The following is a 24,393-nucleotide window of genomic DNA, read 5'->3' on the forward strand; positions in this document are numbered from 1 at the left end:
GCACCTTGCATGCATCATCTGATTTAATAGTGCATTAACTTTTATTTTTCTCATTTTACAGATGAGGGAACAGAGGCCCCAGGATGATTTTTTAAAGTAAAAATTGCATAGGTCGTTTTCCTTTTTTCACTATTAAGTAATTTGATCACTTAGGTCTTTTAGACTCCTTAAGTCTTATTTACTTAGCCATTAAACTATATGGCCTTCCGCAATAGGTAGTTACAAACTAACTATACTTCCCCCCACTCCAATTCCAGCCTATATGCATTTGTTTATATGTAAAGTCGTTTAAGCCACAAAGCACATATGGGCCACACTCGGCTTACAGCTAAGCAAGCCTTAACTTGCTTAGGTCAAGTGTGGTCAAACTCTCTGTTATTGTCGTGACAGAGAACATCAAGTGAGAAGACTTGATGGAAGGCTGTGTGGAAGTTTGAGGGACAGCAAAGTAGGTCGGCATGACTGGAGTAGAGTGAATTAGGCAGAGAGTAATAGAAGGGACCAGATTCGTAAAAGGGGAAGAGATTTTATAGGAACTTAGAGACCTTTTAAGGCTTGTATTCTGAATGAAAAATGGAGCCATTGCAGGGTTTGAACAGATGCAAGAGATGATCTGGCTCAGAGGTTTAGCAGGATCATTCTGGCTGCTGTGTTAAAACTAGATAGTCGTCAAGGGTAGAAACCAAGAAACCAGTAAAGTGGTATATCAGTGTTTTAACACCATAGCAAAGTACCACACATTGGGTGGCTTTAAAACAATTAGAAATTTATTGTCTTACAGATCTGGAAGCTAGAAGTCTGAAATCAAGGTATCACCAGGGCCATGCTCCCTCTGATAATCTGGGTAGAACCCATCTTTGCCTCTTCCTGTTGGTTGTTGAACCTTGGGATTCCCTGGCTTGCATCTGCAGTGCTTCAATCTGTGCCTGTGCTGTCATGTAGCTTTGTCTCTATGATCTATCTTCACATGGGCATCTCCTCTCTGCATTCCTCTCCTCTTCTTAGAAGGACAGCAGTCATATTGGATTAAGGTCCCATCCTACTCTGGTATGACTATTTTAACTTAATCTAATTATATCTACAATGACTCTTTTCAACTAAGGTAACATTCGGAGATACTGTGGGTTAGGACTTCAACATAGCTTTTTGGGGAACACATTTAACCCCAAACAAGAAGATGTCACAGTAATCCTGTCACGAGATAAGGGGAGCCTAGGCCATGGTGGCAACAGTAGCAAGAGGTGATCTGTTTATGTATATATGTTGAAGGTAAAGAGAAAAAGACTTGCTGATTGAAAGTGAAACCTAAGATAAAGGTATGAATGCAAGATGACCCCAAGGCGTTTGGCTTGAGAAACTGGAAGGCTGAAATTAGCAAGAACTGAGATATTAAATATAGAAGAAGAGTTGATTTAGGGGAGAAAATGACAGTTTTGTTTTGGACCAATTAAATATGAGATGCCTATTGGACATTCAAGTGCAGATGTTCAGCACTGCAAGCAGTTAGCCATATGATCCTGGAATTCAGGAAAGGATTCAGAGCTAGAGACAAAACTTTAGGAATGATTTCTAGGGGGCATGAGAGCCCATTTATGATCTGAGGTCAAGAAGCTTAAATTGAAAATTGCCCCACATAGGATCAGTTGCTGAGATGCAGATATAAAGAAGATGGAGAGTCCAATTTACCCTTGATTCAGATTTTTTCAGGTAAGTGTGATGGTGGGAAAGGGAGTTTGAAGGTTGAGAATGGATGCCACAGAGTGATTATAATAATAGACCATAGGATCTAAGTTGGATAAACATGGAAATGAGGATATGAGGGAGGTAATGGAGACCAAAAAATAAGGATTAGGGGTAGGAGGATTGGTGGAGTGTATGTATTGGAGGAAATTAGAAAGAGAAGAGAGTGGGGACTAAACTTGAAATTTTTGGGGTGTTGTGGTAATTTGCAACTGACAAGGTCTAAGAAATGAGTGTGAGAGTGGGTGGCTGAGGTTGGTAAGAGCACAAGATCTTTGGATTGAAAGTCAAGCAACTAAGATGCTAGAGTATTGCATCGATTGTTTACAATGTAGACAATATATGTATGTATGTGTGTATGTAGACTCCACATAGATATTGAAATCTCCAAGAATGATGGCATGAAAAATTGTGAGAAAGAGCGAACCATGAGCTAAAATCATCAGTGAATAAGGGAGATTGAACAGGAAGAGAAAAGATGACCACAGTAAAGAGGTGTAGTAGGTGATATAGTCTGATAGTAAAGTGATTTAAAAGGAGCTGGGCCAGAGGGTTTAGGGAGGACCCATGAACAGAAAGTGCCAAGGAAGAGCACACCCTGCCTCTTGCCCAGTGATACATTGGGTATGAGAAAGAATAGCCATCACTTGAGAAGGCTGTATAAGAAGCAGTGTCTTCAGAAGGGAGCCTCAGTTTTGATAAAGCATGAAGTTTAAGGGAAATTTTAGAGAAATTGATGATGTCAGGGATTCTGCAGAGAACAGTACAGAAGGGTTGGGAGGCTTGGGGGGTGGTAGATTGAGTCTGATTAGTGGGTGTAGGAATTCATTTTCATGTGGAAGGGAAGGTGAGTGATAATGGATGACCTAAGTGGTTTGAACTTTTTGTAATGACTGAAGTAAATAGGCATTTAGAGCATGAAGAGTCCCAATGATCTCTTGGCTGGGTAGCACATCATCAGTTTTAAAATAGTTTATTGTCAAATTGGTTTCCATACAACACCCAGTGCTCTTCCCCACAAGTGCCCTCCTCCATCACCACCACCTCTTTTCCCCCCTCCCCCTTCAGCCCTCAGTTCCTTTTCAGTATTCAAGAGTCTCTCATGATTTGCATCCCTCTTTCTCCCCCAACTCTCTTTCCCCCTTCCCCTCCCTATGGTCCTCTGTTAGGTTTCTCCTGTTAGACCTATGAGTGCAAACGTATGGTATCTGTGCTTCTCCACCTGACTTATTTCGCTTAGCATGACACCCTCAAGGTCCATCCACGTTGCTACAAATGGCCAGATTTCATTCTTCCTCATTGCCATGTAGTACTCCATTGTGTAGATAAACCACATCTTCTTGATCCATTCATCAGGTGATGGACATTTAGGCTCTTTCCATGATGTGGCCTCTTCTTGGGACTGATGCCTTATTCAGTGCATAGCAGTTGATAATGGAGATAATAGGGGGAGGCAAAGTGGTGGTCTCAACAGGAGCATGCAGAACATTGGGCACCCCCTTGACCTTCTCCAGAGAGGTGTCAAGTCTAGAAGAGTCTTGATCTTACCCATAGGGATTGTAACTCTCAGTCTTTCCTTTTAATTGTGTTGGATTATTGCAATTCTTTTTTTTTTTCATTTATTTTCTTAGGCTGACCATCACTTTAAAATATTGAAATGATGTTTGTTTTGATAAAAATGATACATGATTATTATAAAAATATTCAAGTAATTGAGGAAAGAAAAATGAAAATAAACCTCTACAAATAATAATCATTAACATTAGGTGAGCATCGTCTCAGACAACTGTATGAATTTTTACTTTTGTTACTATTTTACATGCTATTGGGTTTCTTTTAAATAGTATGGGCCCATTGTCATAAACAATTTGAATACTATAAATTTATTCTAATTCTTTAAGTTTACAAATGAAGACATTGAGGTCCAGAGGCAGGAAAAGATTTGTCCAAGGTTGCTCATCCAGCGACCAGTTAGATCCAGTTAGATCCAGTTAGATCCAGTTAGATATAGGTCTCTTAACTCCCCATTTCAGTGTTTTTTTTTTAATTAAACAATGCTCCTCTTTTCTTTTACCATCTACATTGAATATTCCCTGCTATTTCAACATAAATATATCACATTGTCATTTGATTTGAACGTTTATTCATCAAGTCACTCAACAGATATTTATTGAATATGTGCTATCCGTCAGGCAAGAATGTTAGCCATTAGGGATGTAGTTGTGAACAAAGCAGACAATATCTCTGAATTTGTGAAACTTACATTCTACAGATTGCACAGAAAGTTTATGCTTCACTCCTCAACTTTATCCAGTCAGGCCAAGACTCCTATAATTATCATTTGTTTATAGCCCCAAATCCTTCAATGATGATAGGAAAACAAAATGGAAGTTGTTAGACTTAAAGTCATACCACTAGCATATGGAAGTACCAAATGCGTAACTGCAGGTAATGGATATTAACAGAATTCATGGGGTCTAGAACACTTTTCTGTAACCATGATTCTTTTTAAAGTAATTTAAAACCTTAAGAATACTTTAGTGTTGCATATAAAAAAGAAAACATGCCCATAATCAGACCATTTATAATTTATAAGTATATACAGTCTATAAAGAGGTAAAAGTCCTTCTCTTTAATCCTACCCTCCAGAAGTAACATTTATAAACAGCTTTGATGTAGGCCCTAACCAACTTTTTTCTATGCTTACATATATTTTAGTTTTTGTTTTTAATAAAAGGATTGTGTAACTGTTATACAAAAATTCAAACAATACAGAAAGATCTACATATTATAAAGAGATGAAATTCCTCACAGTCTCACCCCCAATGGGAAACTATTAACATATTAGTGTATATTTGATGTTAATACTTTTCAGATCCTTTTCTACAAATGTGTGCACACACATGCATGCACGCACATGCACAAATACACACATACACACACAAAAGAGGCTCTTTAAGTTTTTTTGCTTTAAGCCAGCAGTGGTTGGAAGTTTAAAGTTTGGTAGTTCAGGGTGCATTTCTATGTTTTTCATTTTCTACAAGTAGAATAATGCAGCCATATGCCAGTCTCTCTCTGGATTTAGTACTTGATGCTTGGAATGTAAGCAGGTGTTGAAAGCTATTAAGAAAGCCCTCAAAGGGAGGTCCATTCATGTACATTGTAGCTACAAGGCCAAAGTTGAATGTAGTGGCCAACTGAGCAGCTGGCAAGGGGGCAGGAAATGAAGAGCATGCCAACATTGGTTGTAAGAGGATGGGCAATGGGATCCATATCATCTGCAACAGTGTCCCAAAATTCATATAAATTTGGAAGCAGAAGCAATACTTAGAGCCTTATATCCTTTTAGCCTCAAATGTTAAATTACTATGTTGCAAAACAAAGAAAAAACCCTGATACGGTCAAAATAAGTTTGATTTCTATCATGCCTAACATTGGAAAATGCTGAGCTTTTCACTTATTAAATTCCTTAAATTCAAAGAATAGGCCATACTAATGTATGTCTGATTAATGCCAAGTCTCTAAACTCTGTACTGTTAACTCCCTACTCTTCATTACCAAACACCACATATGCTCTTTCAGCTTAGGCATACTGACCATCTGCAGAAGACACAGTGGTGATCTCTATCAGGCCAACAATCAGATATTTGTCTTGCACAAGAACCTTGATGAAGTCATTATAACCAGACATGAAATAATTAACCTTTTCTAATTTAAAAGGCCTAACAGGGAATGGTCTCTGCGACAGGTGTAAAATTCCATTCTTTCCAGAAAATTACTCACCTAGCAGACGCTCCTTCTGACTGAAATACAAATTTTATTAAAAAAATTACACCTTTTATCATGAATACTGCACTGGCTCAGTATGTGAAGCATGGAAGGCTTTATCTAGGAGTCATGCTTGCAAGCCCCAGGTGGGGTATAGAGGTTACTTAAAAAAATAAAATCTTTAAAGAAATAAAAATAAATTAACGGCTTTCCATGCAGTAGTTCATGACCTTGATCTTCTGATCACTAATATTCATTGTTCACATACAGATGATAAATATCCACCTGTTTCCATTCTCCATCAGTGAATTACTAGAACACTTGAGTTCTAGTGCTTAGAGTCCCTGGAAGTCGTTTTTGTTTGTTTGTTTGTTTCTTTGTTTTTGAGAGAGAGAGAGAGAGCACGAACAGAGGAGGGGCAGAGAGAGAAGGAGACACAGAACCCAAAGCAAGCTCCAGGCTCTGAGCTGTCAGCACAGAGCCCAACGCAGGGCTTGAACCCATGAACAGCGAGATCACGACCTGAGCCAAAGTTGGACACTTAACCAACTAAGTCACCCAGGTGCCCCTAGAGTCCCTGGAAGTCTTATAATGCATCAGAATATCAGGTTTTCTCAGAGAAGTACAGTAAGTTAGTGCACCAAAACCTTGAACTGAAAGTAGAAATTGGGGAAAATAATTTTACTTACACTGCCATAGGGAAGAGTCAAGAGCAAGAAGGAGAAACTATTTTTATGCCATAGTGTAAAGATAAAGAAACCTTTGGTCTATCATTTGGGTGTGACCTTGGGCTTAACTTAGAACAACTTGAAGCAATTTTCTGAGTTCCTACCCTTCTCCGCCTACATGAACCCACACACATATACAGACAATTTCTTTAAGTCAAGTTCAATGTGAATGTTGCATGAATTTAAAAGAGGGCTCTGAGTGTTAAAAGGAAGTCCCCAATACCCTAAGATGGCCTTTGAGAAGGAGAGGTGCTAGTTTTCCAGGAGAGGACTTGGGTGGATGATAGCAACAGGAGAAGTGATGCAGTTTGCACCACGTATGGGCTGAGCATGATTAAGTTTGAGAGAAAGTTAGTGAGGGTGAGGGGTTGATGATCTTGGGTATGTCAAGCTTGCAGAGTGATAACTGGTGGTGACATTAAGGTGACAAAGCTGGAAGGATTATAGGGGTAAAGGCTTCTGAAGCAGCAAGCAGAGCATTCTGGCTGTTTAAAAGAAATTTGTTTCTCTTCTCCTGTTCTTACTGACATGATTTCATTCTCTCTCCATGTTCCTCCTGGGACAGACAGTGTGAAGGATGGGCTTCAGAGAGGTTCCTTGAAATTTCAGTGAAGGGAAGGGTCTGTACTTTGTGTAAGCTTCTCTCAGTTGCCCAGATCCAGGACCCCCAAAAGACCAAGAGGGGCTTCTCTCTGTTCTACTTCCCATGCAATACAAGATCTCTCGATATGCAGCTTTAGAGCCCTTTTCTTAGAAATCTCCCCCTTTCTTTGAGTCTTTTCTTTTCCTTAAGTCTTCTCTCCCATATTTACACATAAGATGGAAGCAAAGTTTTCTTTATTCAGTTTTATTTATTGAATAGAGTTTTACCTTTTATTGTAAAAAATAAGTGAATGGGATTTTTTGTATTTCTTGCCCATAAAACCTAACCTAGTTGGGGCACTTGGGTGGCTCAGTCCATTAAGCATCTGAGTTCAGCTCAGGTCACGATCTCACAGTTTGTGAGTTTGAGCCTCACATTGGGCCCTCTGCTCTCAGTGCAGAGCCCACTTCAGATCCTCTGTCTCCCTCTCTTTCTGCCTCTCTCTCTCAAAAATAAATAAACATTAAAAATAAAACCTAGCCTAGTTAATTTCTTTCAAGTTGTTTTTCACCTCCTTTGGGACGGTTGTTCTTAATAGAAAAATGATGGTCTATCCCTTCTGTGGGTGCTTTGTATTTTGCAGACCTATAGAATAATAAGTTTACTCTGTTCCAGAGATTTAACATACATTATGTTACTTAATAATAGTGCCCACCTCACAGGGCTGTTGTGAAGGTTGAACAAGCTCATGTAGATGAAGCATTTGGTGCAGTGCCTGATAATAACAAGCTGTCAATAACTGTAGGTTATTATTACTTTTATTGTTACTACTACTGTCACTACAACTATCTCTGCCACTATTACTATGAATTACTGGAATAAGACACATCCAATAGCCTTGAAAAGGCAAAGTTCAGCATCTAATAACCAAAAATTTTACTAGATACAGCAAGATGGTTGGGTATAGGATAGTACAAGGTTCTTGGGATATGGCAGAGGAGCAATGGCCTGGAAGCAACAGAAGGAGTAAGGAATAGGCTGACAACTGTCCCCAGTCTTAGCCCTGGGGAGAAGGTATGACTACTTTTGAATTTTGTTGTTAGCAAGGCTGACTATTGTAATGAATAATAGCACATACAGATTTAGATTTTAGTCCTGGCTGTGTTATTCCCCACCTCTATGACCTGGAATAAATCACTTAACTCTTCAGAGTCTTAGTTTCCTTATAGATAATATCAGGGAGCTAAAAGAACTTAGCGTAGATGCTCATGTGATGACACATGTGGGATAATAATATGCATGAAGTAACCTTGGAGTGCCTGCTACCTGGTGAATGCTGTTGCTGTTATCATTAGCCTTTCTGTCACCTGCAAAATAGGAAGAATTACCTCCATTTTATAGTCAAGAGAGTTGAGACTTAGAGGGTTTATAGCTTGTCCGAGGTACAATTAATAAGCACAAGGCTAGAATTTGAGTTAAGATTGATCTGCCCCAAAGCCTGTGATCTTTCTGCCACTCCACGATGTTTCCCAGAACTGAGAAACACACCTCAAAATAAGAGCAAAAACAAGCCCCAGACATGTTCCTTAGCCTTGAGCTACTCTGGCTGCTCATTTCACTCACTTTCAACCCAAGAGAAAAGGATCTGTTTGTTACCTACAGCTTGGTGGAACTATAGTTTTTCTTCTCCAAAGCCTGCTTCCCCTTTTCACTAAATTAGTGTTGTTTCTGTGAAACAAAGGTGTTTCTGATGTTTCAGCATTTTTATCTCCCGTTAAGCATCTACTTTCTGGTATCTTTTTCTTTTCAGGTAGATTACTGCCACCCCATACACAATGGCCTCAGGTCTAAGGATTTTCTGGAGTCTCAGTTTCTTTGTTACAATGATGCTAGTGCTGGGCTTGGTGTATATAGGAAATTCAAAACACTATATTTTCAGAAGACCTATATGCTTTTCGCATCTCCTATGTGATGCTGCACTCACACCTTTGGCTTCAGTTTTTTGGCATATGGTGTTGCTGGCTCTGGCATCTGATAATCTCTGCAGCTTTGGTGTTGCTTCTTTTTTTGAAATAGCATGCCCTTTTAGGTATCGCTCACATATGCCCTGTTTAGTACTGCTGGCATATGGTGTTCCTAGGGCCTCACTATTCTTACCCAGCAGAGAGGTGGAGAGGGGGCATATTTATCTTGCTGAACTAGGGGACAGTGAGGACTTAGTTAAATAAATGTCTCAGAAATTATTAGAATTGTGAGTGGGAATTATTAACTGCACATTCTGAATTTATTTGACAGAAAATTGTTGAATGTGTGTTATGAAGAAAGCACTATGCTGAATACAGCAGAAATACAAAGACATGATATCTCTCCTTATGAGTTAATAGAGGGATAAAAAAACCCTTAAAATCTTCATAGAATTTGAATTTCTACAGGGAGAAATTAAAAAAAAAATATGTGGGGATCCAGTGCTTCACAAAGGAAGTGATATTTGATCTGGCCCTGGCACAAAATAGGTGCTCAAGAAATATTTATTAAAATGGAGTTAGACAAAATGACAAAGAACATCACAAATGGAGGGAATGATGTGAGCAATATTGTGGAGGCAAGAACAGTTAAAATGTCAGGATGGCTTTTTGTCAAAAAAAAAAAGGCAACAGTGTTGGTGAGGATGTGGAGAAATTGGAAGATTTGCACACTGTTGATGGGAATGCAAAATGGTATAGTCACTATGGGAAACAGTATGGAAGGTGCTCAAGAAATAAATAATAGAACTACCATTTGGCCCAGCAATACCACTTCTGTATATTTATCTAAAATAATTGAAGTCAGGATCTTGAAGAGGTAAATGCACCATGTTCACTAAAGCACTATTTACAATAGCCAAGTAGTGGAAACAACATAGATGTCCATTGATGGATGAGTGGATGAAGAACATATGGTCAATACATAAATGGAATACTGTTCAACCTTTTAAAATAAACGAATTCTGCAATATGTGATAACATGGGTGAACCTTGAGGACATTATACTAACTGAAATAAGCCAGTCACAGAAAGACAAATACTGCATGATTCCACTTATATGAGGTGGCTAAATAATCAAATTCATAGGACCAAAGAGTGGGATGGTGATTGCCAGGGTCTGAGGGAGGGGGAAATGGAGAGTTACTAGTCAATCAGCATAAAGTCTCAGTGAAGCAAAAAGAATAAGTTCTGGAAATCTGCTGTATAACGCCATGCCTATAGTTAACACTGTATTGTGCACTTAAAAATTTTTAAGAACACATCAAGTGTTCTTACCACAATAAATTAAAATAGCCACAATGTATACTGGAAACAGGAAGCGGCTTAGGCCACAGTAAAAGGAGTATGTCAGGGAGGAGTGAGGAGTGAGGCTGGGAAGAAGGATCATGGCCTAGAATGGCAAGCTAGGGAGTTTGCCGTTTTTAACAGGCTTTGGGGGCCCGTTGAAGATTTTTGAGCACCAGAATAATGACATAGATTTCTTTCCTGTGATAGCTCTGATGACAGAATTGCTGCCTAATGCATGTTTGCAAAACAACAGTTTGAGAGAGGTCAGGAGAGTGAGCATGAAGCAAAGGCCAGTATATTTGGTTATCACGATGCATTCAAGATCTTCCTAAATAATACTTGTGGTAGAATGGTGGGAGTAGAAGCCAGATTTCAAAAGCATAAAGGGATGAGCATGGTAGTGGAAGGAAGTTGAGCGAGCCTTAGCAAATGAAGGATCACCAGTCTGAATGGAAGGCTTATGGAGTTGAGCATCTTTGAAGGCAGAGAAGAAGGGGACCTGTGGAGAGGAGGAGACTGGTTAATTTGTACAAAGAGATTGTGGAGGGGGAGGGCTGAGAAAGGGTTTAGTGGAAGAGTTTTCCTTAGAAAGGAGCATTGTTTTCTTTTTCAAATGTGGGACTAAAAGAGAAATGAGAGGAAATATTTTGAAGGAAGAAAATGAGCCACAAGAAAAGGAAAGAGCAACAACAGTTTGTTCAGGCCTACATATAGAGAGCTTTGCTATTTTGGCAGAATGCTAAGAACACGTCTCTCTATGCCTGCCCATCACCCAGGCTTCTTCCAAAAGATTTATGGCCTGATTGATTCTGTTCAGCTTCAGTTAGAGACAACTTGACAGCTGCAGTTGGCTCAGCCCTTCATGTAGTGAGTTGACAAAATTTCTGGTGGGCTTCAAAGACAGTATAAATGGCTCTCTGCTGAGCGCAGGCTGTGCTCAGCACCTAGGCAGCCTCATTACACAACCAATTAAACCTCTATCAGTTGAAAGGAATCAATGGCAGTTCAAGTTCTGCTTGGGTAGACTTTGCATTTCCATGTTCACACATATGACGATATTATGTCAAGGAGTTCCCAACCACTGCAAGGGGCAGATGTAAACATGACCTCAGAAACAGTATGTGTTTTCACCTTTTCTAAGGGGGGAGTCCCACAAGTTCTTATTCATTAGATAGTAGGCAAGATCCCTGAATCTTTCTGAGTATAAAAGAGTTCAGGCAACTCTTTAAACAGTGGGAAGCTCAAGTTTTTTGCTCTATTGCAATCATCTGAACACAGGCATGTCAGTTCCTCATTATCTGTCCTTCCTGGGGGTTGCTGAAGTCCCTGAGTGTTGAGTGCAGTAAGCCAAAGTCTGGGTTTTCCCCATAGAAAGCTTACAGCCCTCTTACAAATACATCTTTCGGAAACTAATTTAGCTGGTTCCACCGAAGTGAACTGGGAAATGACCCAACAGAAGGACTGAAGTGTGGGGCAGAGGAATGTCTGCCACTTATACCACTACATCAAGAGTGGCCACACTGGGCTTTTTGCTTTCTGTAGGAGAATGTTGACTTTCTGAATGCAACACATTTTCACATCTACTTAACTGTGTTATTCAAGGAAATTGCTTTGCTCTTGAGGGACCTTGTACTCTTTCGCTCAGTGAGAAGCTCGTAGATTGGAGTCAGAAGGAGCTGTCAATGTGGAATCTAATAGAGTTTCAGTATGGGAATATTAGGGGTCAGGCACAACCTCACATTAGTTAGCACATCTTGTCTTTAGATGACATGGATATTACTATAAAGAGTAAATCTGTGGGGAGCATAAAGATGAAAGCTATAAATTGGCTAGAAGAAGTAGGAGATTTCAATGTGAAAGCAAGTGCTTCTATTCAAGATACGAACACCAAGCACACTGCTCAGACTCCTTGCTATAGTCTCCTATCACTTTTTACTCTTCTAAATACAGTTAAGTTTGAATTATTTATTTGTTCTCTTAAATGAGGTCAGACCTGTTTTTTTAGTAGCCTCAGCTGACAAGAGTTCACCATCAGCAGACTCAGACTAATTTTAATAGTGGCCTAAACAAACTTAATGAGGGGCGCTGTTCTGCCAAAGCTCACCTATTGCATTCCAAAGCCAAACCTGAAAGGCTTGCTTATTTTCTATTGTTTTATATGATCTGTATTGCTGCTTTCCTTCTTTCCTGCAGGGAAAATCACTTAAGAATTTATTACTATCCTGGCTTTCCCAGTGATCAGCTGTGTGACCTTGGCTAAATTACTTAATTCCTCTGAACCTCAGTTCCTCCTATGTAAGATGAAGATAATAATGGCACTTATCTATGAGGATTGTTGAGTGTGTTCAGTGAAGTAATGCATTTGGAATGGTTAGCCCAGTGCCTAATGCATGGTAGGTGCCCAGTAAATTATAGTTGTTTAATGTTAATAATAGACATTTAAAGCAAAGATGTAACAAATTGTATGTGTGTGTACTTTGAGGGTTGATTCATTTTATTTGACATGATTATAGGTGTTTTGAAAAGGAAAGCGTAAATGTGAGGGTAGAGGGGTAAGAAATATGTACCCACATGTCTATTTTCTTTGTACCCAAGGGTTTCAAAATTAAGATTTTAAACTAAATTATAAGAAGGGTGCAATAATCTACCCTTGCAAAAATCCTCAAAGCTCAAGACTACAACTTCTGTGTTTGTCACTCATAATTTATAACATCACTATTACTATTGGTAATGATACATTTTTTAAATGTATCAAGTGATGAGACCCATGGGGCCTACATTTGATATTAGCTGAGGCATGCAGCATCTCATTTCTCTTTGCTCCATCAGTTTTTAAATGAATCAGAAGAATTGGCACCTGGATATTCTGTAAAAAATTTAGTCTATTGGACCTCCATCCTCAGAGATTCCAGTTCAGGAGGGTTGGAATGAGGCCCAGGATTCAGAAGCACTACAAGCGATTGAGATTCCAGGATCCGAAAGTCAGACTTTGAAAACCATGGATCTGTGAGATCCATCCTGTCCCTACCCCAGTGGTACTACTGAGAATTCCACAGTGCAAATCTTTACGCATTCTGAGACTCCTTAGTATCCTATAGCTGGCATGGCTGTAGATTCCCAGGTCACCTGTCCTTCTGCGGAGAAGAGGTGAGTCTGTAAGCAAGGTTTGCCCTCTCCTCCTGGTATAGGCTCGTCTCAGCTTCTTACCCTAATTGTCTCCCAACTTCTGATTAGGTATAAAAATGACACCAGCAATCATGTTTCATCTTCATCTTGTAATTGGATGCAATATGGTGATTATGCATCCTGATCAAAGGTCATTTCCATGGGATAATAACTATTAATAGTAACAGTCTCCTTGGGATGTTTTTGCTTTTGTCTCATAGCTGCATGTCCTATCTCAACTTCCCTTCCTCCAAAGGGAGAATATTACTTCAGCATCATCTGCTGATTTTGCCTTGATTTTTTTCATCACACACACACACACACACACACACACACACACACACGACACCACATCACATGATCTCATTTGGTGCATCTGTTGTTAATCAGCTGCCTCTCATGACTAGTCTTACTTCTTGGGCTCTTCTCATTCTCCAACAATCCCTCTAATCCTCATGGTCATGGGCACTTAGAATGGAATTGATAAGTATGATATGTGAATCACTTCTGTAGAAGACTTTTATTTTCCTCCATCAGTGTGTAGCATCTCTTTTCCTTCTTTTTGTCCTTCTTCTCATTGTCTCTTCTATGAACAGAAGACTAATTTTAATGGTCTATGGATCATGCTTTCTCTCTCTTGCTCCCTCCCTCATCCTTCTCCCTCAGTATCTCCTCATCTGTAAATGGGGAATTAGCATGGTAAAATATAAGGAGCCTAGGCTTGGAAGTCAGATAGTCCAGTTCTGCCATTTACTAGCTGTGTGAACTTGGGCAAATTATCTCACTTCTCTGAGCCAAAGATTCCTTGTTTACACAATGGGAATCATTGTGCTTAACAGTATTCTCTACTTTGCAGTATTGTTTGAAGGAATAAATTATACATATAAAATGCCAAGCTCAATATCAAGTGAGCACTCAATCAATACTGATCATTATTTTAATACCTATTACATAGGGTTTTTATTTATTTTCTCTTTTTTGTTTTTTTTCTTTCATAGTTTATTGTCAAGTTGGTTTCCATGTAACACCCAGTGCTCATCCCCACAAGTGCCCCCCCCATTACCATCACCCCCCTTCCCCTTCCCCCTCCCCCTTCAGCTCTCAGTTTGTTCTCAGTATTCAAGAGTCTCTCATGGTTGGCCCTCTCCCTCTCCCCAGCTATTTTCCCCCTTTCCCTCCCCCATAGTCCTCTGCTACGTTTCTCCTGTTCTGTCCTTCTCTGCCTGACTTATTTCACTTAGCATGACACCCTCGAGGTCCATCCACAGTGCTAGGAATGGCTAGATTTCATTCTTTCTCATTGCCATGTAGTACTCATTGTATAGAGAAACCATATCTTCTTGATCCATTCATCAGTTGATGGACATTTAGGCTCTTTTAAAAATGAGATAATGTGTGTAAATAGCTTAGAACAGAGCCTGAATAGTTGCACAACAGTTAACTGTTCCCTTTCCAGTTGCTTATTTATAAAATAGAATACAGAATGGGGAAGAAGGAGAAATATCATTGGATCCCAAACAAAGGGTTTAAGGATTCCTCATAATTGGTCAAATAGTCAAAAGTTTCCAGTGTACCTGATCTAATTATTGCAACAGGACCACATTTCCCATTACTCCTTAGAAGGCTCTGTGTCTTCCTCACTGTGTGGCACAAATCTCCTTACAGCAACTTTTGCATTATGTTCTGTACGTCTCTCTGTGTGGGCTGCCCTAGGGCTTTGTGATATAAGGTTTTTTGCTATAAAGGTTATTTTTGAAAAAACATTATCCATCATCCACCTCTTTCTTTCCCACTTTCCTTTCTCTTCGTTTCCTTCCCTTCCCTTTCCTTTCTTTCCCTCCCCTTCCCTTCCCTTCCTGCCCTGCCGTGCCCTTCCCTGCCTTGCCCTGCTATGCCCTTCCCTGCCTTGCCTCTCTTTACCCTGCACAACCCTGATAGTGGCATTTAAGACTGGAGAGTATGCTAAATCAAGTGCTATATCCTAACCACCATGAATTTTATTCAATTTGATGTTTTAGTTCACTTTTCTCAAAATGAAAAAATTATGGCATATCAGAGTTCAGAGAATGTTTAGAGATTATAACTCCAAACCACTTATTTTATTTTATTTTTAATATAGTTTATTATCAAGTTGGTTTCCATATAACACCCAATGCTCATCCCAACAAGTGCCCTCCAAACCACTTATTTTAAGGGGAATCAACACTCAGGGCTAGGCAGGGGATCCATGACATATCTGAAGCTAGAGGCCAAGGCCCTGACACTAGTTAAGTGCCTATCCTACAGCACACTGTTTTTTTCAAATTTATTAAGCTATAAATTACAGACAATTCTGCTCCTTTTCTTTACCCCAAGTTGCTCCATTTTTAAACTGTTTCTAGCCCCACTGTTATGGGTTGAGTCATATCCATCAAAAATGATTTGTTGAAGTCATAATGCTCAATACTTCAGAATGCAACCTTATTTGAAAACAAGGTCTTTTCAGAAGTAATCATGTTAAAATAAGGTATTTAGAGTGCACCTTTGTCCATTATGATGGTGTCTGTATAAGAAAGGGAAATTAGGCATGGAGACAGGCACACACAGGAAAGATGGTGCGAAAATACACGAGGAGAAGACATCCATATGACTGAAATGATATGCCTACAAGCCAAGGAATTCCAAAGATTGTCACAAATTCCAGAAGCTAAGAACACTCAAGGAAGGATTATTTTCTAAGGCCATCAGAAGAAGCCTGGCCTACTGACACCTTAATTTTGCTTTTGTTCTCCAGAAATGTAAGACAATAAATTTCTGTTCTTTTTTTTTTTTTTGCTATGTATTTCTTTTGTTTTTAAATAGTTTATTGTCAAATTGGTTTCCATACAACACCCAGTGCTCTTCCCCACAAGTGCGCTCCTCCACCCCCACCACCTCTTTTCCCCCCTCCCCCTTCCCATTCAACCCTCAGTTCATTTTCAGCATTCAATAGTCTCTCAAGTTTTGCATCCCTCTCTCTCCCCAACTCTCTCTCCCTCCTCCGTTCCCCCTGGTCCTCCATTAGGTTTCTCCTGGTCTCCTGTTAGACCTATGAGTGCAAACATATGGTTTCTGTCCTTCTCTGCCTGACTTATTTCGCTTAGCATGACACCCTCAAGGTCCATCCACTTTCCTGCAAATGGCCATATTTCATTCTTTCTCATTGCCATGTAGTATTCCATTGTGGATATATAAATTTCTGTTCTTTTATGACACCCAATTTGTGGTATTAGTTATGGCAGCCCAAGAAAACTAATACACCCAATTTGGATACTTTTGTAAAACCCAAGGAGTATATATTATTAAACCAGAGAGAGAAATTGTTGAAAGACTAAATATCCAGCACATAGAACTTGTCTGCTTTAGATTACATTATCTTTGTACTTGGGAGCTAAACAAAATGTTCATGGTGTCATTGTTATAACTGTTTGCCCAAGCCGTATGTTGAATCTATAAAATCATTTTATTGTTGTTTTGTTGCTTGTGCTTATTCTGAGATTTGGAAGATTTGTGAGGAATATGTTTTGGTTAGTGATTACATAGGGTAGATGTGATGGCCAACACCATTTTTCTAGGCATAATTATAGGTTTTGAGGTTGTTGTGGGTCCCCTGCTTGTATGACACTCTCTAGATATACCTTTGTTCTCTCATGTTGTTTTCAAGCCAATGCATCTGAGCCTTGATAACATAAGGCCTTTTATATTATTGCCTTGGTAATACAGCTGCCACTGCAATCTCATAGGACAAGATCCAAGGATAATGTTTTATTGCCAAGCATAAAAGCCAACAAATTCATACCAATAACTACCTTTTCCCCCATCTTGGCACTGGTGCAGTTACTAAGAATTGTCAGTACAAATGTAGTACTAATTGACACTGGGAAATACCCAAACCAGATGCTTGAGAATTTTCATAAACAGGGATCTTTGCTTTTAATCCTCTTGATGGTGTTTTCCCAATGCTGTGTTTCTCGTGCTGCTGAAACTTAGCTGGCTAACAATGTGCTGTGAAGATTGCATTGAAGTCAAGGAGAAGAAATAGGGTTATGTAGGCATAAACAATTGATGATGAAAATTTGTATAACTTTACAGAGGGCATTATTAATGGGTACTGTGAGGCAGAATGAGAAAGAAAGGGCTTTGGCATTACCCAAAATTTTGGATTTGAGCTCTGTGTGATTTTATAAATATGACCTGAATTTACTGAGTCATATATATTAATATTAGTACATATTAATATAAATATATTAAAATATACTTATGTAGGTCCTATAGAATATAGATATGAAAAATTCTACATAGTCCAAACGTTAAAAAAAAGAATAATATTGTTGGGGCACCTGGGTGACTCAATTGGTTAAGGGTCTGACTCTTGATTTTGGCTCAGGTAAAGATCTCACAGTTTGTAAGTTCAAGCCCCACATCAAGCTCTGTGTTGACAGTGCGGAGCCTGCTTGGGATTCTCTTTCTCTACCTTTCTCTCTGCCCCTATCCTGCTCATGCTTTCTCTCTCTCTATCAGAATAAAACAAATAAACATTAAAAAGAATAATATAGCAAACATACGTACACTCACCACCCAGTTTAAAATAATTGTATATTGAAAATACAGTTGTAGCTTCACATATGTCCTTCCTCAAGCATATATGCCTCCCTGCTCCCTGACCCTGCCACTTTCCATAGTCCCACCACACACTCTGAAAGAAATTCATACTGAAAACTCAAAAAGACTCTGACATATAGAAAGTAAAATTGCTTCTGAAATGGCAAGGAGCAGGAGAGACTCTCTTAGTTCAGTGTTAATTAATATATCTAGGAAAAGATTAGCAAAAGGACTTGTTTAGGGAAGTCACAGATGGTATTTATACTTTTTAAATATAAATTAGACTATACCAGGAAGATTTAGATTTCTAGTAGGCTGCATGGTTTTCTGAACAACACTAGATTAGTTAGTCCTTGTCATGAGTTCTCAGTACACATTAATTCTGTGTGGGTATGATGGTTAAGTTTGTGGGTCCACTTGGCTGTGCCACAGTGCCCAGATATTTGGTTACACATTATTCTGGTTGACTCAGTGAGCATTTTTGTCTTGGATAAGACTAACATTTATTTTTTTAATAGTTTATTGCCAAGTTGGTTTCCATATAACACACAGTGCTCTTCCCCACAAGTGCCCTCCTCCATGACCATCACCCTCTTTCCCTTTCCTCCTCCCTCTTCAGCCCTCAGTTTGTTTTCAGAATTCAGGTAAGACTAACATTTAAATTGGTGGTGGACTTTGAACAAAGCTGATGACCCTCCATAATGTTGGTGGGCTTCATACAATTAGTTGAAGGCCTTAAGAGAACAAAGATTAATCTCTACTGAGCAAGAAGAAATTATGCCTCCAGACTGCCTTTGGGATAGAGCTGCAACATCAACTGTTCCCTGGATCTTCAGCCTGCCAACTTGCCTTGCAGATTCTGCACTTATCAAGCCTCCATCATCAACAATTCTGTATAATGTATCTCTCTCTCTGTACACACACACACACACACACACACACACACACACGCACTTTTGGTTCTCTTTCTCTGCAGAATCCTCACTAGTACAGTAGATTTGGCAGCCCCTCTTTTGCTTTCCAAAGGGCAAAAGTGTGGGTGCTTTCTAATCATCCTGTTGCTTCTTGTGTTTTCAATGTATATGCACAACTGTACATACCTTACACCTTATTTCATTCCTCAGTGCAAAAATTCTCCATGGGGGGCTCCTGGGTGGCTCAGTCAGTTAAATATCAAACTCCTGATATTGGATCAAGTCATGATCTCACAGTTCCTGAGATTATAGCCCTATGTTGGGCTCTGCACTGAAAGCATGGAGCCTGCTTGGGATTCATTCTCTCACTCTCTCTCTCTGCTCCTCCTCTGCTTGTGTACACACACACACACACACACACACACACACACACATACACACACACACACACACACTCTCTCTCTCTCTCAAAATAAATAAATAAACAAACTTTAATAAATTTTCTGTGGCATCCTCTGTTTACCAGGTTATATAAAAATGCATTAATCCAGCATTCCAAGCTGTCCACAGCTCTCCTGTTCACTATGTCCTTATACTCCTAAATTGTTTCAAACACCTCTGCATGTAATTTTTCTTAAATTTGGACAATATTCTCTCTACTCCCAGCAGACAAATCCTACCATGTTTCACATTTCTTCTAAAAGTTGGAAATTTGTGGGAATAATACAAATACAGTCCTTTTCTCATGGAGCTTATGCTCTGGTAGGGAAGAAAAAGAACAACCAAATAAATAAATAAGCAAATATGATAATTTCAGATAAGACTCTGAAGAAACTGGAATAAGGTAATATGTACATAGTAATTTTACATTGCTGGCCAGAGATGTCCTCACTGTGGGGGTGATATTGGGGAAGCTATGGCTCTTGTCCTCATATATGTCATAAATAATTGGGGACACAGGGAAGTAAACAAAAGATATAATTTGGGGGCATGGACATTATATGGAAGTACAAAGAAGTAGTACCTATCATGGGCTGAGGTAGGGCATAGAAAGTGTTCTGAAAAAAAATCACATTCAGGTTGAGATCCATAATGTAAGTCAGAGTTACACAAAGTGAAAAAAAGGGAGGGAGGAAGAGATGGGAACATTCAGGTACAAGTAGTTTGTATGATTATCTAGAGGCAAGGAAGGCATGAATTTTGTGGAGACAAAACCAGTTCAGTTGGTTGAAACTTAGATGTGAGCATGGAGTGGTGAGTGATAAAGTTGGAGAATTAAGCTGGACCATATTGTAAAGGGCTTTGTTGATTCTGCTACTAAGGTTGAGGTACTGAGATAAGTTTTATTATTGTTATTATCTTCTTTCTACACATAAGGAAATTGAGTCTCAGAGTAAGTAATTTGCCCTTGGTTTCAGAGCTACTAAGTAGCACAGCTGGGACTGAAATATAGGTCTGTTTGACTCTACTACACCATGCTACCTTATAAGAATTCAATTTAATGATTAAATTCTTCATAGGAAACACTGAGTGATAGCTACGGCATATGGTATATATAGGAAAATAGTGGGTCAAAAATTAGACAAGTACAGTGAGGTCAGATTATAAAGAGAGGTACTTAAATGCCTGCCTGATGAACATATACTTAATTATTTTGACTTTACAGATGAAGAAACTGAGGCTCAAAAAATGAAGAAATTTGTCCATGGTTTCAAGGTTAGTAAGTGGTGAAACTGGAATTTTACTGGGGTTTAACGGGTGCCAGAGTCTGAGGTTTGTACCATTTCTTCAAAGCTGCTTCCCTACTGTACCTTCGATTGGTTCTTCTAATTGGCTCTACTTACTTAGCCATCCAAAAAAAAAAAAAAACCACCCAACAAACAAAACTCCATATATTTTGAGTGCTTACTATGTGCCACAAACTGTATAAACTGTTCTGCATTCAGCAGATTATGTAGTACTTCCAGTAGTGCTATAAAGGACAGCATTATATTTACTTTCATTTTATAAGTGAGGAAACAGTCTCAGATAGGCAAAGTAACTTGCCTGATATTGTAGGGTGATTATGTCACGTAGCTGTGTATGTAATGGTGATAGTTGAAGCTCTAGAAGTAGATGTGTTTCCTGAGGAAGACAGTGCGGGGGAGAGAGAAGAAGGAGGAGGAGGAGGAGGAGGAGGAGGAGGAGGAGGAGGAGAGGAGAGAAGAGAGGAGAGGAGAGAAGAGAGGAGAGGGGAGGAAAGAAGAGGCAAGCAAAAGGGAAGTAAAGGTCTCTTAGTCGTTTTGGGTTGCCATAACAAAATACCACACACTAGGGAGCTTAAACAACAATAATTTATTAAAGTTCTGGAGGGTAGAAGTCCAAGATCAAAGTGCTGGCAGATTGGCAGATTTGGTTCTCTGGTGAAGTCTCTCTTCCTAGCCTGGAGATGGCTGCCTTGATGTGTCCACACGTGTGTGTGTGTGTGTGTGTGTGTGTGTGTGTGTGTGTGAGAGAGAGAGAGAGAGAGAGAGAGAGAGAGAGAGCGCGACAGAGAGACATAGAGAGACACAGACAGAGAATGCAAGCAAGCTTATAAAGGCACTAATCCCATCATGAAGGCTTTACTCTCATAACTTTATCTAATTTTTATTACCTCTCAAAGGCCCCATCTCCAAATACCATCACATTGAGGGTTAGGGCTTCAACATATCAGTTTTGAGGGAACACACCTCAGTCTATAGCAGAAGGGAAGAAAAGAGAAAGAGAGAATAAAAGTGTGAACAGAACCTGAGAGAATTATCACATGAAAGAGAAGGAAGCAAAGGAGCCAGTGGAGACAGAGATAATGGTCAGAGTGCTGTGCTCTGGAGGCTGAGGCAGGGAAGGGGTTTCTAAGAGGGCAGGGCCAAGAATTTTAAAAGCTTGTAAATCACTGTGGTGGACAAAGCCACATGGAAATGCCTAACTGTTGGATTTGGTCACTAGGGATGCTTCAGAGAAGTTGCATCCAGCAGACTTATGGGAATGGAGAACAGACTTCAAAGGATCAAAGAAGAAGAGAATAGGGCACAGGTGGATGTAGAGCTCAGGTAGAAACAGGGCAGAGAGAAGAAAGGGATATCTGAAGTAAAACAATTTCAATGGGGGATACTAAATGATTTTGAACAATTGACAGGAAGGGGATAGAAGAGGAGAGACTGAGGATTATGTAAATCAGTGAGAGTGATAAATCAGTAATGCAGTTCCTGGAGTTACTGGAAGGGGAAGGAGGCTTAGTAGAGTTGGAGAGCTAGCTTTGGACAGGAGCATATTTGTGGTACAATGGACATAATGCAAGTTTTGTAGTATTACAGACTTGGTTCTTGCTTCTTGGTTTGACTACTTCATAACTTATGACCTTGATGAAGTCATTTAATCTCTCTTGGCCTCAATTTCCATAACTATCAAATGGAGGCAGTGATAGGACCTATTTCTTGGGGGTAGTTGTGAGAATCCAATAAGATAATAGTTGGAAAAGCATCTAAAAAATAAAAGACATAAAGTCTGGCACCTAGAACTGCTCAGTAAAGGGAAGCAGAAGGAAAAGGCAGAGATATTGGGAGGAGTTTGAGTTAGCACGTATGAACTGGGCTCATATTCAAAAGGTAGCCTGAGGAATATTGTCCCTTGCCTAAATGGGGTCCACCAGTGCCCCATTGTGGTAAATGTTAGTGCTGCTCACTAATATTACTGAGATTTTTCTTTCTGAGCACAGAGTAGGACTATACTTTTCCTCTGTTTTGAAGTTAGAAGTGATCACATTACTTACTTTGGTAAATGAAATATGAGTGGAAGTGATATGCATCACTTCTATGTGGTGCACTTAATTGTTGGTTCTCAATCCTCTGGTACTCTCTTGCTCTGCCTTTTCAAATGGGGAGGGGCGCCTGGGTGGCTCAGTCGGTTAAGCCTCCGACATCAGCTCAGGTCAGATCTCACGTTCGTGGGTTCGAGCCCCGCATCAGGCTCTGTGCAGACAGCTAGCTCAGAGCCTGGAGCCTGCTTCCATTTCTGTGTCTCCTTCTCTCTCTGCCCTTCCTCCTCTCATGCTGTGTCTCTCTCTGTATCAAAAATAAATAAAACATTAAAAATTTCAAATGGGGAAGCACTTTGATAACGGAAATGTAATGCTGAGCCAGCTAATGGAGGACAGCTACCTGACACAGTCACCCAGACCTGCAGTGGGAAAAAAAAAACCTCATACTCTTTTAACCCACTGAGATTTTGAAATTATTTACTTTTGCAGTATTACATGGTCTATCTTAATTTATATGACAGAAAAAGAAAAGCAAAGCATCCCTTAATTTAATACCCAGTAGTGTCTTTGAGGACACTGTATGAAAAGTGAGGATAAAGTTAATGTGACCAATTTTTAACAACTTGCCTGAATTTATAATCCCCCAAATTAATGTTCTTGCCTTCAAAGTAGTCACTGTGGGGTTATATAATGATTTAAACGATGTTAAAAACAGTTATGAAATTACTTTTACAACCTAGACTCAAAATTGATTAATTTGGTCATTTACTATGTGCGGGGAATGTGGAATACAGAGATGAAAAGACATGTTCTTTCCCCTTCAGGAGTTCATACTGTTGAAGCAGGAAATATATTAAGTGTTCTAAAATATGCTAGTGTTGCAATGCATGGCAGGGTCATAGATGAGGAAATGGTCAGTTCTACCAGAGAGATCCAGGGAAGGTTTCATAGATGAGAGATGATCAGGTGTTCACTAGGCAGATAGATTGGGGGTGCAAGTGAGGCTATTCCAGGTGGAGAAATAACAGAAGCAAAGGTATGGACGTTTGAAGTATCTGGCACACTTGTGTAAGTGCAGATGTTTCTGTATATCCAGAGCCTAATGTGAGAAGGGGATGCCAGAAGTTATGAAGCTGGAGAAAAGGTATGGGCAGATCATGAAGGGTCATCCATTGTGCTAGCAAGGATTGTAGCATAGGCAGGGTGGTTCTGGGGCTAGTGGTTCAAAATCCTTTTCTGCAAAAGAGAAAGAGTGGCATCACTACTTGTGTAGTAGCAGAATATTAACGGTGGCTTCCAAATACCTCAAGGTATGTCACTATTCTGAAAAATATTACCATAATATTTGTCTCCTTGGGTTTCTGATTAAGTACAAGTCTCTCTACTTCCTTAATGGGCTCTGTTCTGCTTTCACGTTTTTGTCCTATTTTTGAAATAGGTTTAATACATTTTTAAGTTTATTTATTTATTTTGAGAAAGAGAGAGCATTAGTGGAGGACGGGCAGAGAGATGCAGAGAGAGAGAGAGAGAATCTTAAGCAGGCTCCATGCTCTGGAGCCCAACTTGACGCTTGATCCCAAGAACTGCGAGATCATGACCTGAGCCATAATTGAGTTGGACACTTAACCAACTGAACCACCTAGGGGCCCCATGTTTAATCTAAAAACTCACTTCATTTTTTATTTTTTTCTTTACTTCTTAAAAAAAATAGTTTATTGTCAAATTGGTTTACGTACAACACCCAGTGCTCTTCCCCACAAGTGCCCTCCACCATCACCACCACCTC

General features: G+C 39.6%; 1 long non-coding RNA gene across 1 annotated transcript in view; it reads left to right on the forward strand.

Moving 5' to 3' along the window:
* Nucleotides 1-20,504: 20,504 nt before the first annotated feature.
* LOC115284123 overlaps nucleotides 20,505-24,393 on the forward strand; it is an 8,380-nt gene continuing 4,491 nt past the window's right edge. The window contains exon 1 of the long non-coding RNA XR_003905115.1: nucleotides 20,505-20,545. This is a non-coding gene — a long non-coding RNA (uncharacterized LOC115284123). The remainder of the gene's footprint in view (nucleotides 20,546-24,393) is intronic.

The sequence above is a fragment of the Suricata suricatta genome, chromosome X, assembly GCF_006229205.1.
Source record: "Suricata suricatta isolate VVHF042 chromosome X, meerkat_22Aug2017_6uvM2_HiC, whole genome shotgun sequence".
In the NCBI taxonomy this organism is placed as follows: domain Eukaryota; kingdom Metazoa; phylum Chordata; class Mammalia; order Carnivora; family Herpestidae; genus Suricata; species Suricata suricatta.